The following is a 15102-nucleotide window of genomic DNA, read 5'->3' as shown; positions in this document are numbered from 1 at the left end:
AAAAAATCTAAATAAATGCAGAGCGATATTGATTATGAACTTGAAGCAAGTTCACTTGAAGTAAACAAATTTTAAAACCAACAGAATTTGAGAATTTGCACTACTAGATATCACAACTTACTACAAAGCCATAGTGAGACGGTGATATGCTAGAGCCACCCTATTACCAGTTTGTGAAAGCCAAATGTTAAGTTTCTGGAAGTTTTACAGAATGGTTGTTGTATTTGCTATTTGCAATTGTATATTATGAGAGTATTTCTTACACAAAAATGAGCAAACCGCAAATCAGGAAAACACCACTATGACCCTGCTGCACTGAGGGGAGCTCTGAGCCATGTATCCCCTAGTTTGCAGGGCTGAGGCAGACCCCCTGGCAGTTTCCTGGAGTAGGCCAGCCTACACATCATCTTTGAATCTACAGAGTGGTCAAGGGTATCCTGTCTGCACTTTGTACAAACAGTAAAGGCTTTTGTTGAAGGGACAGTTAGCAGCTCTGCTGCCCTACAGGTGCATGAGCAATTTTTGGCAAAACGCCCTTCTCTTCACAGCTGAAACCAGTAATCCTGCTTTTCCTCCTTTCCTCTGGGCTGTCAATGATTACTGAGTGACAGCTGCTGCCAAGGCAGCCCCTGTGCACATGAGGGGCCCATTTCTGCACAAATGTGAATGAGCTCAGATGGCACAGGCAAGTCTTGTGAGCTCCTAAAGCATCTCTACAACATTATTTAAATACATTCAAAGGCCAGTAGTTAAACAACTAACTTTAAAGGTGATTGTGTTTTATGAAGGATGGAAATCTCATTGTGTGATGCAGCAAAATTGCCCTGAACTGAGAAGGCGGGAATTGTCACTTGTGGTCAGTTAAGGTCATGGAGTGGCTGATCCAAAGGAATGCAAGATCTGTACCCAAGCGTTTCACCCCAGTTGTCTCAGTGGGCAGAGCCCCACATCAGAAATCAGCTTTCGTTGCTTCCTGTCTCCAGGGCGACATCGCAGAGGATCTGGAGAGCAACATTCCCCATGGCTCAGGGCCCAGGAAACCAGGGTTACTAAGTGGAGAATCTGCTCCAAGGGGTCAGAAGGCGACCAGCAATGGCTCAGCCCAGATGGCAGCACTGTTGTGTGGCTCTCTGGGCACCAGCAGCAAAGACAGAGCTGGGGTTTGTGCAGATATGTGGCACCTTTCAGGGGGAGCCGGAGTGCTGTGTGCTCAGGTGTCAGATGGCACAAGAGGTTCTATTTACTTGTTCCAGTTGTGGCTGTCAGATTCTAAAGTTACACTGACCCATGAATTAATCCTCATTATCAAGGAACCTTAGCCTTTGGGGTCACTGTCTATTCAGGAATAGCTGATGACTTTGCCTAAGTTTCCCAGGACAGAGAACTGTAACAGAAAAAAAGTAAGTAATCCAGAGCTCTTGAGGTGTCAGAGGATAATTGAAGCACATTCACTGTTATCCTGAGTTGAGTCCCACGCCATAATTAGAAAAATGAGAGAAAGTGAAGGCAAAATGAACAGGCTGTTGTCCGGGATGGCATCAATTTACTGAGAGAATGCATGAGCCCAGCTAGGGCTCAAGAAATCCTCAGGCCTGTTGGAGCCCACAGCCTGGGAGCCAAGGCACACAGCATCCTTCTGAGCCTCTGCCAGCAAAGGCCCAAGTGCTAAGAGACCTCCTAAACCACACCTCACAGGGTCGTGTGGAGAGGGAGACAAACCAAGCCTAGCACAAAGTGCAACTGTGACTAAAAAGGCAGAGTAGCTGGACAGTGGGTCACTGGGGGTGGACAAGCCAAGGGCACCCACTTTGTTACCAACAACGAGTCTCAGGGAGCTCACCAGTCCTTGGAAAGCCTGCTGGTTTTCCACATCTCATGGAGCTGCTTCTCTGAGAAACCGTGTGTTCCGTCAGCTTCCCAGGACAGCTGCGGTGAAGCAGGTGAGAGACGGGCTGATTTCCAGAGAGCAGGCCATATTGGGGTGCATGGTGCTCAGATCACAATCTGGTGCACAGCCCGTTGAAGGCGGCTGATTTTGCAGGTAAATATCCTAAGGGGTCTGAGAAACCCCCGCACTTACCTTAAGGTCTCTGGCATGGGCAGGAGGAGGAGGCTGAGCCCAGAGAGGCTGAAGACTGAGGAGCCAGAGTGGGGACCCCAGTGCGCACTTCATATTGGGAATTGGCCATGCAGAGCTGGCTTCGGGGTCTGGAGCCAGGAAAGAATGTAAATCCCAGAGCACATGAGGTCCGCAGGCCACCCCAGGATGGTGAATGAACAGTGGCAGGAGGACAACAGTAGGGCCTAAAGCTGGGAGGAGCCCGGTCAGAGTTCTGGAGGTCACCAGTAGGGAGGAGGCAGGAAGGAGTCCATGGCACGAGAGGGAGGAGCTGGGACCCAAGGTGGAGGCTGTGAAACCTCAGCTCAAGGGCAAGCAGCGAGAGACCCCACCTTGTGGACTGGAAGGCCGGAGAATCCTGGGATGGAAGAGTGCACAGTGCTGAAGCTTCCTGTGTGCGTGTGCGTGTGCGTGTGCGTGTGTGTGTGTGTGTGTGGGCGTGTGTGTGTATGTGTGCTGATATGCACATATGAATGCAGGAACGTGTCGCATGTGCAGTGGGGTCTCCGTGACCACCAAGCCTCCCCCAGGCACAGAGCCAGCAAAGTACAGGGCTAGCAGAGACACCAGGGCTAGAACCCTGGGACTGGGAGGCCCTGACCAGCACTACTCAGAGCTCTCCTTGGGACTCTGAGCATAGCACCCCTGGATCCTCTGTCTCCAGAAGTTCGCAGGTGGTGTCCCCTAGGAGTTGTGCTACAGGCCACTGAGTTTGTTAGAAATATTACAGGCAGTCAGACAGGGCTGGGCCCTCAAAGGAACCAGAGCAGGAGAACAGCTACCTTGTGACCTTGGAGGAGACAGTCACCTCTCCTGTGTGGCAGGTCTCAAGACAAAGACAAAGCAATCAAAGGCAACCACACACTAAGTATAAACATCAAGGACTGATGTTCTAAATAGGTATGGATCACCCCCAGGGAGCCAAGAGTCACCATCCCAGCCCCTAGAGAAGAGTCACTGTGGTTAAGCATGCCTATCTCTACATGACCAGCTTCCCTATTTGTCCCTGATTTGGTCAATTTTACCTCAACAATTAATCTGATTGGTTGATCTAGTTCTTACTCAACTCCTGCCCCCCTGCCTTACAGTTCCCATGTTTTTCCTACCTTAGACAAGCCTTACTTCCTGGTATTGCTCTATAAAAGACCTTAGAAAAGGTGGGGTATTTGGCAACCCACTGGGGACCCCTTCTGTCTCTCAGACACCAGCTTTCTTTCTTTCAGTAAATATATCCTACTCTTAACACGCCCCCCCTCCTTGTTCCTACAATTCATTCTTTGATTTTAGAGAACAGGGACTTTTAGAGATATGTAGTAGGTTGAGAGTTTTATTCCCTTGGATCAGCAGGACCAGGAGGCCCAGGGGGTCCTGGTGTTCAGCAGTGGAGGTCACTGTGCCCCCCAATGGCTCCTCCCAGGGTGTGGGGAGCAGCACCCCACAAGGGCCTCCCTCATACATGGGAGTGTGCACAGCAGGGGCCAGGGCAGGGTGAACGGGCTTCCCACTGAGCTGGGACCTCACTACTCCTCCTCTGCCTGGGCCAAGCTAGACCTAGGGACAGAGGCCGCTGCTCTTGTCTGCACCTGGTTTTCACAGGGCTCTGTTCTTGTTAATTTCTGTGTCCCAGTTTCTGACAGTGACAAATGAACCTTGTGTGTGTTTAAGGTATACACTTTATTTTGATGTGTGTGTATCATGAGCATCCTTATTCTCGAGCTTTTCCTCCGTGTGTGTGATCTGCCCAGAGTCCCCTTCTGCTCTGCATCTTTTCCCTTTCAGTTGTGCGGATGGAACGCATACACAAGGGCTCTACCTTTGAGCCATGCCCCCAGCCCTAGACTAGGGTCTTTTGACTGGAGATGTGTATATTCAAAGAACCCCAGGAATTGGAACCTACTGTCCCTTCCCAAACCCTAGTGTCCACTCTCAGTGAGACATTTCAGAATGCGGTCCCATTAAAGGGAGGTGGAATTATGCATTTATTCTTCTAATCACCTGTATATACCAGCCTAAACTATTTTTTAAAAAATCTCTTCCCCTCCAAATATCATTAATTACAAATGTTTTATGCCTTGCTTATGTGCTTTGCAAGAGTGTTTTCTACCCCCTCCCACAGACAATGGGACCCCGAAACATGTCCTCTGTGACCGAGTTCCAGCTCTCGGGCTTTCAAGGCCTCCTGGAGTGGCGAGCCCTGCTCTTTACCATCTTCCTGGGCATCTACTTCTTCACCATTACCGGGAACCTGGTCATTGTCTCAGTGGTGAGCCAGGACCCTTGCCTGCATGCACCCATGTACACATTCCTCAGGTATCTGTCCCTGCTGGAGATCCTGTACACTTCCACCATCGCGCCCTGCCTGCTGGTCAGCCTGGTCTCCTGGGCCCACACCATCTCCTTCTCAGTCTGCATGGTGCAGCTCTACTTCTTCGTGTGCTTCAGGGCCAAAGAGTGCTTCCTGCTGGCTGCCATCACCCGTGACCACTACCTGGCCATCTGTAGCCCACTGCACTACTCCTCCCTCATGCGTCTGGACATCTGCACCAAGCTACTGGCTCTCTGCTGGCTCATGGGGCTTGGCACCGGCTTCCTGCCTTCCCTGATGATCTGCCTCTGGACTTCTGTGGGTCCAACCACATCGACCACTTCTTCTGTGACCTCCCCTTGCTAATGCAGTGCTCCTGCTCCAGCATCCACACCACAGAGCTAGTCATCTTTGTCCTCTCCATCGCAATGCTGTGCGTTTGCTTCCTCCTGACTCTCGTGTCCTACGTCTTTATTGTATCCTCTGAGGATCCTACCCAGGGAGGGCCGCAGGAAGACCTGTGCTGCCCACCTGGTGATTGTCAGCATCTACTACTGGACCATAATCTCCATTTACGTGTGTCTCAGTGTGCACCTGTCACAGGAAGTCTGCAGGATCATCTCCGTCTTCTACACTGTGGTCACTCCACTGCTGAACCCCGTTATCTACAGCTTGAGGAACAGAGACTATAAGAGGGCAGTTAGGAAAGTCATGCGAAGTAAGTGCCGCATCTGCGGAAGAGGGCCAGGGATTCCTCACCAGACAGGCAGGGTCCTAGGTGCACACACCGAGATCGGGTCATCTTCTCTGAGTATCACTGATGCTCTGTGGATTCTGCAAGAGTAGATGAAATGGTTACCTGAGGGTTCCCTGCAAGCAGCTGCTCAGAAAATATGCTGTTCTTCTAGGACCAATTTTGTCTTTAGACATTTTCATTTTTTTTTTCATGGAAATCTCACTGTACAATTGTAGTGTATTGTGTCTGGGTACACATTACATTCAGTTTATACAGTGAAATTCCTTCTCTCATTTTTATAGCCCTTCTACCTGTTCAGGTACAAAGCTCTGCATTTTTATGTGCTGTGAAAAGGCTGGAACCTGGTGGATGACACTGCTTGCTTATTAAATAGAATTATATAAAATTATGAATGCCAAAAGAAAGAAATCAATGGGTGTTGCCATGGATTATCTAGAAATGTAGGGTTGTCACAGTAGCAAACATCTCTCTTAATAAGTTAGACAACTATTGATGCTTTTAGAAATGAAATTTTAAGAAATGGTGAGAGATAATGAAAAGGAAGAAGTTAAGGAAAGCAAGAAGGTCTTAGGGAGGGAGCAAGGAAAGGAGGTTGGAAAGGGTGAGAAAAGAAAAGCAGCTCTGAAATAGCTTGTGCTGCAGTAAGCCTGGGAATCTAGGGCTGCACCCCACAGTGCTCAAACCCGGTCGTGGTCTCTGTAACTCAGCCGCAGTGCAGGTCACTTCTGTGTTTCCTGCCCATGGTCCCAGCAATGAACTGTTTCCATCTGTGGTCTGAACTCTCCACAGATGAGATGAACAGAAAGGGCTAAGAAGATGTTGCCTTAATGGAGCACCAAGTCTAGAATGGAAGGGAAACCCGTGGTGAGTGACCAGGGCTTGGTGCATTTCTGCACAGGACAGTCTCTGGGAACAAGTGAGCTGTGAATGTATTCATGGACATGGAGCAGCAAGGTCTGAATCAGCACCAGGCGTGGAGAGAGCCACCTGTTCCTGTTGTACTTTGTACCACACAGCAGGGGTGAGGTTTGGACCAGGCAGGGAGCATCGCAAGAGTATCAGGAGGAGTCCAAGGAAGCAGGGAGATGGGTTCAGGTGCAGAATCTTAGAGCGTGCAAGGCAGGAACTGGTCACTTAGCTCTCACAGATTATTCAAAGCCCTGTAGAGATTTTGCTTTTGGTACTAAGATAAATGATTAACTATCACAGGTAGTCAAACATGATAAATTTTGCATTTGCAGCCTCACTGCTATTTGGAGAAAAGAAAGCAAGACTTGCTGGGGTTATTGTGGTTTACCTCCTGTGGGAGTGGAGGTTGAGGGTTTAGGCTTGGTAATGAAATTCATAAAAGGAAGACTCTTCCAGGAGAGTGCAAACCAAAATCAGATGAAACGGCAGAAATGAAGAGAAAATATCAAGTAGAAGAGGGTGCACTGACTGAGGCAGAAAGATATTCTGGAGGCAGGAGGACACTCCAGCCTCAATGGAAGAGACCTATGGATACCGCCACATCCCCACTTTGACAGAGGAGGACACAGTGGGACACATATAGTATGACAATTTAATTCTCAGTTTCTTTTCAAACAATCTCCATGCCATGGTGTTCAGTGTTCTGTGAGTCAATTACATGAATTTTCTTATTATTAATTTTTAGTCCTAGCAGCTGGGAGACTAAGTGTATCACACTTTTAAAGAAATCATTTCAGAACTTTGTAATGTGTCTGTCACAGAAGGGACTGGAACACTTTGACCTCACATGGAAATCCTGTGACCCTGTGTCCTGTACATCTCATTCTTGCTGGCCACATCACTCTTTAGTTAAATATTCTGCCTTACTGACAGTGGAATGGTGGGAAAGAAAGGGAAATTAACATTTGATTGTCCAGCACATAGAGAAGCCACTCTGTCTGCCCTAAAATGGTGGAAAGGAGACTGGATTAGCATCCATTTCCACTTCTGATTCCTGAAAATGGTGAATGTTTCAGTATGAAGATCAGGGACAGTGACCATCAGTTTTATGACAGGAAATGGAATGAGAAGCCCGATTCTCCAATGGGCTGATGCACTCTTAACCCATTCATGAGTTTGTTCTTGCTGTTTTAAACTAACTGCTGTGAGGAATGCAATTGAAATCCATTTCCTGTGAAATTTATAAATGTTCTATTCTCATCTCAGAGATGCAGGCATTATCTCAAGAGTTAGAGACTCTGTATTGCAGAGATCTATGCATACTCACGTGTATCACAGATCAGCTAAGTCTCAGAAAAGACTCACTGTGTCTGTCAGAAGATGAATTCATAGAGAAACTATGGTATTTATGCACAAAGGAATACTTTGTGTCTGTCACAGAAGGGACTGCAACACGTTGACCTCACATGGGAATCCTGTGACCCTGCATCCTGTGCATTGCCTCTGCTTTGCAAGGCATCTGTGACAAAATGGAATGCACCTTGAGACCATAATGTTTCATGAAACAAAGCAGATGTATAAGATTAAATACTGCACAATTTCTCTTACCCAAAGTATATATAATTTAAAAGATAAAACAGACCGAACAATGGAAAACAGAGAAACGAATATTTCCTCAGATGCAAATGGGATCTGGAGATGGAGGAAAAAGGAAGAGATTCAGGATAAAAAGAATTAAAATCTGATGTGTAAATGACCCTTCTGAAGGAGGTGAAAGGTATGAATATCTGATTCTCCAAGTATTAGCTTCTCCATGAAATTTGGTAAGATATTAAACCTAGTTTACTTTTTGTTTGTAATGGTTTCATTATATAAAGCTTTTATATTTTTATATACTCAAATTTTCAGAATTTGTCCTTTATACTTTGGGGGTTTCTATCTTCTTGGTTAAGAAATGCTTCTAATGTATGATTAAATTTAGTTTTGCTTTCTTATATTCATCATTTTTAATGTTCATAATTGCTTCACTGAAAGTAGTCTCAATTTTCCACTCATTGGACATTTTCCAAGGGGGCAGCAGAGACTAAGATGACACCTGAAGCTATGAGGCGGTGCCACCCATTCATGAGATTTAGCACAGAGGTACAGGGTGCGGGGCAGTCTAACACTGCCGTAAATACACAAACACAGCCCAGGGAAACTGAGTCCAGAACCTCGCCACAGACTGTTATGTACATGGACAATTAGCTCATGACAGATGTGACAGTAGTCAATGGCGATGGTGTTGGTGCAACTAGTTATTTGTACAGGATCTTCCACGTCCCGGGACTATGTTGTTACAAACGACAGCATCTCCTGTTTCGATGAAGCAGAGTGATGTTTCCTCGTGCGCGTATACTATGAGGTCTTTAACCAGTCATCCCCTGGGGACAAGTGAGCAGTTTCCATATCTTGCAAATAAGGCTACAAGCAGGGTGAGACTGCTGATATGTTTATAAGGTGCTGATTTAATTTTCTTCAGAAAAAATTAGGATAAATGATGGGTAGAGGATAGAGATTCAACCTTTAATTCATTTTGCTAAATTTGCTTCAATCAACACAGGAGTGCAGATACTGCTTTTTGGATCCTGGTTTAAATTCTTTGGACAAATAACTGCAGGTAGGAATAATACGATGGTCTTTTCTTAACCCGTGAGAGTGCTCCGTGCTGCTTTCTGTTGAAAATTTCTGCTGAAAATTTATGTTGAAAATGCACCAATTTTCAACCCCAGTAGCACTGTGCAAGGGACTCTTTCTCCACCCTCCCGACCCTGACAGTTTTCAGTTTAAATTGGCTAATAGCCCTACCACTGGGTGTGAGGAGACCTTGCATGGTGGAGTGGACTTGCATTTCCTGGATCATTAGTGACCCTGGGCAGTTTCATGTGTTTATCATCTATTCCTCTGAGAAATGTCTATTCTTGTCCATTGCGTGTTTCTACGTTGACTTATTTATTTTCTCCCCATTCAATCATGTTCATTGCTAATGTTTTAGCTATAATCCTTCATCAAGTGTCTGTTTTGTAAATTCCCTCTCTGTCTGTAGACTCTCCTTTCCTTGCCAATTTTCTTACTGATGCCATGCTTTGCAGGTTGGTAAAGCCCATCTGTTTAGTTTTGCTGTTTTTCCCCATGATTTTGAGGATATATTAAAATTTTCTGGTAAACTCTCTATTTTTAATGGCATTAATGTTTTTGTTATCTTCTTGTAGTAACCTGTTGTCTATTTTAGATGTAAATGCTTTCTCTTATTCTGCAATTTGTCTATCTTTTCTGTCAAATATTTTGCTGTAAAGAGACTTTGTATTCACTTTTTAAACTTGAATTTATAGGGCTTAAGAATACTGCAAAGCTGACTATTAGAATGTGATACTGAGGAGACTGAAATGAATTTAATGTTGTAGCAAGGACCCCAGAGACCTACCCAAGAATCACCATGCCTGTTTTGCAGGCAGGGTGTGATATTATATGGACCCAGAAATTCATGTGACTAAAAAAATAGAAAGAAATGAGAAGAAATCCCACCTGTACAGTAGTTCACTGTCGCATTCTGTACATCATTTTCCCTGTGAAACAAAAAGCCAAAGAAGTGGTAGCAGACGAATTTTGTGCAAAATGGTGACTAGCTAGGATTTCTGTTAAGGGATACTTTAGAAATAACATAAACATACAGGACACTGTAGATTATACCAAAGGCACATCTTGTAAAAGAGACTATAAATGAGAGAGAGCACAATTTTCCTCAAGAAAGAGTTAAGAATATCATGCTTCAAGTTCAGAGGGAAACCATCCATGGTTTAAGCAATGCATACCACAGGAATAGAATAGGAAAGAATACAGCATGAGGTCCAGATGATCTGAAGGGGAGCTGTTGGAGAGACATTGCAGGCAGCCATGGGGTTACCTTCACTTTGTGAATTCAACTGCTCTGACACCAACCCATTTCCTGTGCACCTCCAGATAATAAGATCAAAATGTTTTCTCAGTTTTGTTTCACTTTAGCAAAAAAGCCTCTGATACTTCAAAATATTTTTGTCACTCTGGACACTTCTCCATAGCCATTTATGATAGTGAATTTGGGGGACTTAGGGGCTGATCAAATGAAAACACGTAAAGCTGAGAGGCAGAACCTGCTTTCTTTCCACAAAGCAGGGAGGAGTTGCAGGAAACCCTGGTGAGGAGGCAGGAGAAGATGCCCCGTTGCTCAATGATGTCACTGAGGATGAAGAGGCTCAGGCTGAGAGCCACAGGAAGCACAGAGGTGACTTGTGACTTTCATGGCTGCAGGCTTTGTCTTATGTATGGCTAGCACACTGTGTTGATAGTTTTCTGGAGTATAAAAACTGTCAGGCTCAAGATAGTTCAAAATCTGCTCAGTAGGATCAAATGTGAGATAAGTGGTGTGTAGAATTAGAGCCTGGCCTCAGGGGCTTTGGAGCTGCAGGTCTCCACTGAGGCAGTGAGGAACAGCAGGGGGTGCACAGAGCCCCACTTCCTGTCTGCTGTAGAAAGCCCTGTGCTTCCCAGACACCCGGCGCCTGTGCTCTCTCCCTCTATGCCATTCCGCAGCCTGCGCCCTGGGTTTAAGGACATTTCAGGGGAGCTCCCTCCTCTCCTGCACCAGGAACCTGAGCAGGAGCCCCGCTGGCTGCAGTCTCAGCTCCTCTCATCTCCACCCCAGCAAGGCCTCATTCACACTGCACTTCTGGGCACAGCTTCCTCTAACTGCTACACTTCCCTTTGTCCTGCTCTTCCAATCTAATCTTCTCAACACTGACATTCAGTGTAACATTTCCCAGGAAGAATAAAGGATTTAAGTGAATTAATATTCTGTATTTCACCATTCAGTGAAAACTGGATTCTTTACAAATTAAGGAAACTTTTTTAAAAGTTCCCCTTTCCTCTTAGTAAAGAGCAGGAGGTTGAAGGTAGGAAGCAGTGTGAGAAGGGAGTGGGTGGAGGGATTTCACAAACAGCCCTGATCACTGCTGAGAAGCAGAGAGCATTTCACTGTGAGCCAATCATTTTCCTGCTCTTCTGTGGCTTCGCTGTGAGATTCTTCCATTCAGAAGTTTGTATTAGACAATTACATGTGAAGACAATGGAAATACAGTAATCAAACAGTAACTAGTTACCATTTGTTGGACACTCCAACAGGGTGTGATTCCTAAGATACAAGCATACACAGTATTCTATTCATGTGGAAGATGAGACTTTTCAACAGAAATACAATTACTTAATAATTTAGGTTCCTCAAGTACACAGAAACTGTAAGAAAGAGAAATTAGGAGAGTAAGTCAGTGAAAAGATTTTCAGGAAAACAGAGAAGCATTTGCTTTTGAATTAACTCAGCCTTCCTCTGACCCCTTCAGCCCCAGCCTATCTAAAAGAGAAACCAGTTTCTGGGTCATTGGGGAGCCAGTGACTTTTAACATGTACTTCTAAGTTCCCTGGCTTGGAACATGAGACAGCAGTGGAGGACTTGAAACAAAGACCTGAATCAGCAGGAAAGCTAGGAATTTAACCACAGCCAGTGGCTTTCGGTAACTTTGCACATTGGGCTCATTTCTACCAAGCAGTTTTTGTGCAGTTTGTGGAAATTACTGAATCAGAAAATGGTATCCTGTGTTTACAAAGCATGATTTTTACCTTGAAATATTTGATTTCCAAAATTTAACTTATGAATAGATAATTTACTTATAAGGAATAGGATTGTCTTCTAAGAAAAGAAAAAGACTTCAGTTTCACTGTTTAAATAATGTAAAAATTCCTATCAACTTTATATTTCTATTAACTGTATATTAAAAACCACAATGCTATGAATTTATTCTAGAGAGTGACCCATGGTTTTCAGAGATTTTTTTTTTTTTTTTTATGAAAGGCAGCTAGAGGAGGAGCTGGGCGGATCTGGAGTGCCTGCAGAAGCCCCTTCTTTTGTCTGGAGGACTGAATATCTCTGCAAGCAGGGAGGGATCGCAGGTTCCTGAGGCACCTCGGCCTGTGGTGAGAGCCCAGCACACTCTGCCCAAATCTCAGACAGTTCCAGAACCCCCAGGCTTCTGGTTGCAGTGAAGTGGAGCAGTGGGTTAGAGGCCACTACATCCGCCTCCCCATCCCAGCTACACTTGGAGGTCTGCTGAGCTCCCGACGGGTGGGCGGGCCTACACTATCCCCCGAGCCCAGCTGCGCCTAGCCATCCTTGTGCAGAGGAGGAGCTGGGCAGATCTGGAGTGCCTGCAGAAGCCCCTTCCTTTGTCTGGAGGACTGTGGATATCTCTGCAAGCAGGGAGGGATCACAGGCTCCTGAAGCACTGCGGGCTGTGGTGAGTACCCTAACCCAGCTGTGATTGAAGAGCTGTGGAGCTTCCAAGGGGCAGGTGGGCACACAGTGTCCCTGAGGCCCAGCTTGTCTGGAACTGTGGAGTTCTGAACAAGCAGAGGAGGGCTATTGGTTCTGCAGGCCCAATGGCTTGGGGTAGCGTGGTGCCAGAGTCTCAGTAGCTGCAAACATAGAAGGGGATTTTCAACAGATCCTGAGGAAGCTTTCAAATAACACTTGAAACACAGAAATATACGAAAATGACAAAACGAAAGGCCAAATTACAACCTCAAACCTCCAGCCCATCTCAGGAAACCCTAGGAGGAATGTATTTAGAAGAAAATATATCCCATCCACCTCATATATCAGACACAATAGCTACTGAAGTTGACAAGCAACTCCAGGAAGCTTTAAAGAAATTCAAACTCGAAATAATTTCCCAGATAAAAGAAGAAATGATAAAAGAAATGAAAGAGATTCTAAATATATCTAAAGAAAACACAGATAAAAAATTGGAGGAACTAAACAAAAAGATATAATCCCTAGACGAGCAATATAAGAAACAAACAGAATACATAATGCAGATGCACAGAGATATACAGAAAATAAAAAACTCCACTGAAAGTTGTAAAAACCACCTTAATGAAAGTGAAGATAGAATTTCAGACCTTGAAGACAGGATTGCAGCTAGTGAACAGGAAAGGAAAGATCTTTTAAAAATAACAAGGAATCAGGAAACAACAATTCAACAACTGCAAGACGATGCAAAGAAGAATAACATAAGAATGATAGGGATTAATGAAAAAGGAGACAACATAAAGGATATCAAGAGGATATTTAGAGAAGTAATAGCTGAAAATTTCCCAAGCATGAGATCAGAAACTGACATCAGGATCAGTGAAGCATACAAAACTACAAATAGTCATAACCAAAATAAAACTACACCCAGACATATAATAATCAGCATCCCAGAAATCCAACACAAGAATAGATTATTAAAAGCTGTCAGAGAGAAAAGACAGATCACTTATAAAGGAAAACCTATCAGAATCACAGCAGACTTCTCATCACAAACAATAAAGTCAAGAAGAGCATTGGAGTGAAATATTCCAGATTCTAAAGCAAAATGATTTCCAACCTAGACTGATATATCCTGCAAAACTATCATTCAAAATAGATGGTGAAATACGATACTTCCATGACAAAGAACAGCTGAAGAACTTCATGAACACCAAACCAACCCTGCAAAAAATATTGAAAGACAGTTTAGATACACAAAGGAAAAAACCACTAAACAAAGCAAATAATTAAACAGAACAGAAAGATAAAGATGCAACAGCAGAGAGATAAGATTCTTACAATTAACCAACATTTAACAGTAATAACCATTAATGTAAATGGTCTCAATGCACCAATCAAAAGAAACAGACTAGCAGAATGGATCAAGAAACAAAATCCAACCATATGCTGTTTACAGGAAACCCATCTAACCCAGAAGGATACTCACAGACTGAAAGTCAAAGGATGGAAAACAATTCTTCATGCAGCAGGAATCCAAAAAAAAAGGCAGGAGTAGCCATTCTGTTTGCAGACAACGTGAACTTTAAACCAACAATGACCATAAAGGATAAAGAAGTTCACTACATACTCATAAGGGGAAAACTCCAAGAGGAAGAGATAACTATCTTAAATATATACGCACCAAACTCCAGAGCACCCAGTTATATAAAACAATTATTAACAGAAATGAAAACTCAAATTATCAGTAACACAATTGTAACAGGAGACCTTAATACACCATTGACACCAAGGGACAGATCAACCAGACAGAAAATGAGCAAAGAAATAACAGAACTGAATCATACCTGTGAACAAATGGGTTTGATAGACATATGCAGAATGTTCCACCCAATAACATCAGAATACACATTCTTCTCAGCAGTACATGGATCATTTTCTAAAATAGACCATATATTAGCTCACAGAACATATTTAAACAAGTGCAAAAGAGCTGAAATCATCCCTTGCATGTGATCGGATCATAGCGCTCTGAAATTAGAAATTAATGATAAAAGATACTGCAAAAATCCCACAAACACATGGAAACTGAATAACACACTCTTGAGTAATCAGTGGGTCACAGAAGAAATTAAAGAAGAAATTAAACAATACCTAAAAGAAAATGAAAATGCAGATACAACTTACTGGAATCTGTGGGATGCAATGAAAGCCGTCCTGAGAGGAAAATTTATTGCACTGAGTTCCCACATCAGGGAAACAGAACGAATAAAAATAAATAACTTGATGCTACACCTCAAACAGCTAGAAAGAAGAGCAAGTCAAGTCCAAAGCCAAAAGAAGAGAGGAAATTATAAAAATCAGAGCAGAAATCAATGCAATAGAGACTAAGAAAACAATCCAAAGAATCAACGAATCAAAGAGTTGGTTCTTTGAAAGAATAAATAAAATCGATAAGCCCCTAGCCAACCTTATTAAAAAAAAGGGAAGAAAAAGCTCAAATTCATGCAATAAGAAATGAAAAAGGAGAAATCACTACAGACCCAATAGAAATACAGAAGATCACCAACACCTATTTCGAAAACCTCTACTCTCAAAAGTTTGATAACACAGAAGAAATAGATTCTTAGAAGCAT

General features: G+C 43.9%; 1 pseudogene; it reads left to right on the top strand.

The window, feature by feature from the left end:
* Positions 1-4238: 4238 nt before the first annotated feature.
* On the top strand, positions 4239-5270 carry LOC100713428 (olfactory receptor 11L1-like; annotated as a pseudogene).
* The last annotated feature ends 9832 nt before the right edge of the window (positions 5271-15102 follow it).

The sequence above is a fragment of the Cavia porcellus genome, unplaced genomic scaffold, assembly GCF_034190915.1.
Source record: "Cavia porcellus strain 051 isolate PalLab524CR breed Dunkin Hartley unplaced genomic scaffold, mCavPor4.1 scaffold_2, whole genome shotgun sequence".
NCBI classification, from domain to species: Eukaryota; Metazoa; Chordata; class Mammalia; order Rodentia; family Caviidae; genus Cavia; species Cavia porcellus.
Note: the sequence above shows the minus strand (reverse complement) of the source record. Positions and strands in the feature narration are given on the sequence as shown.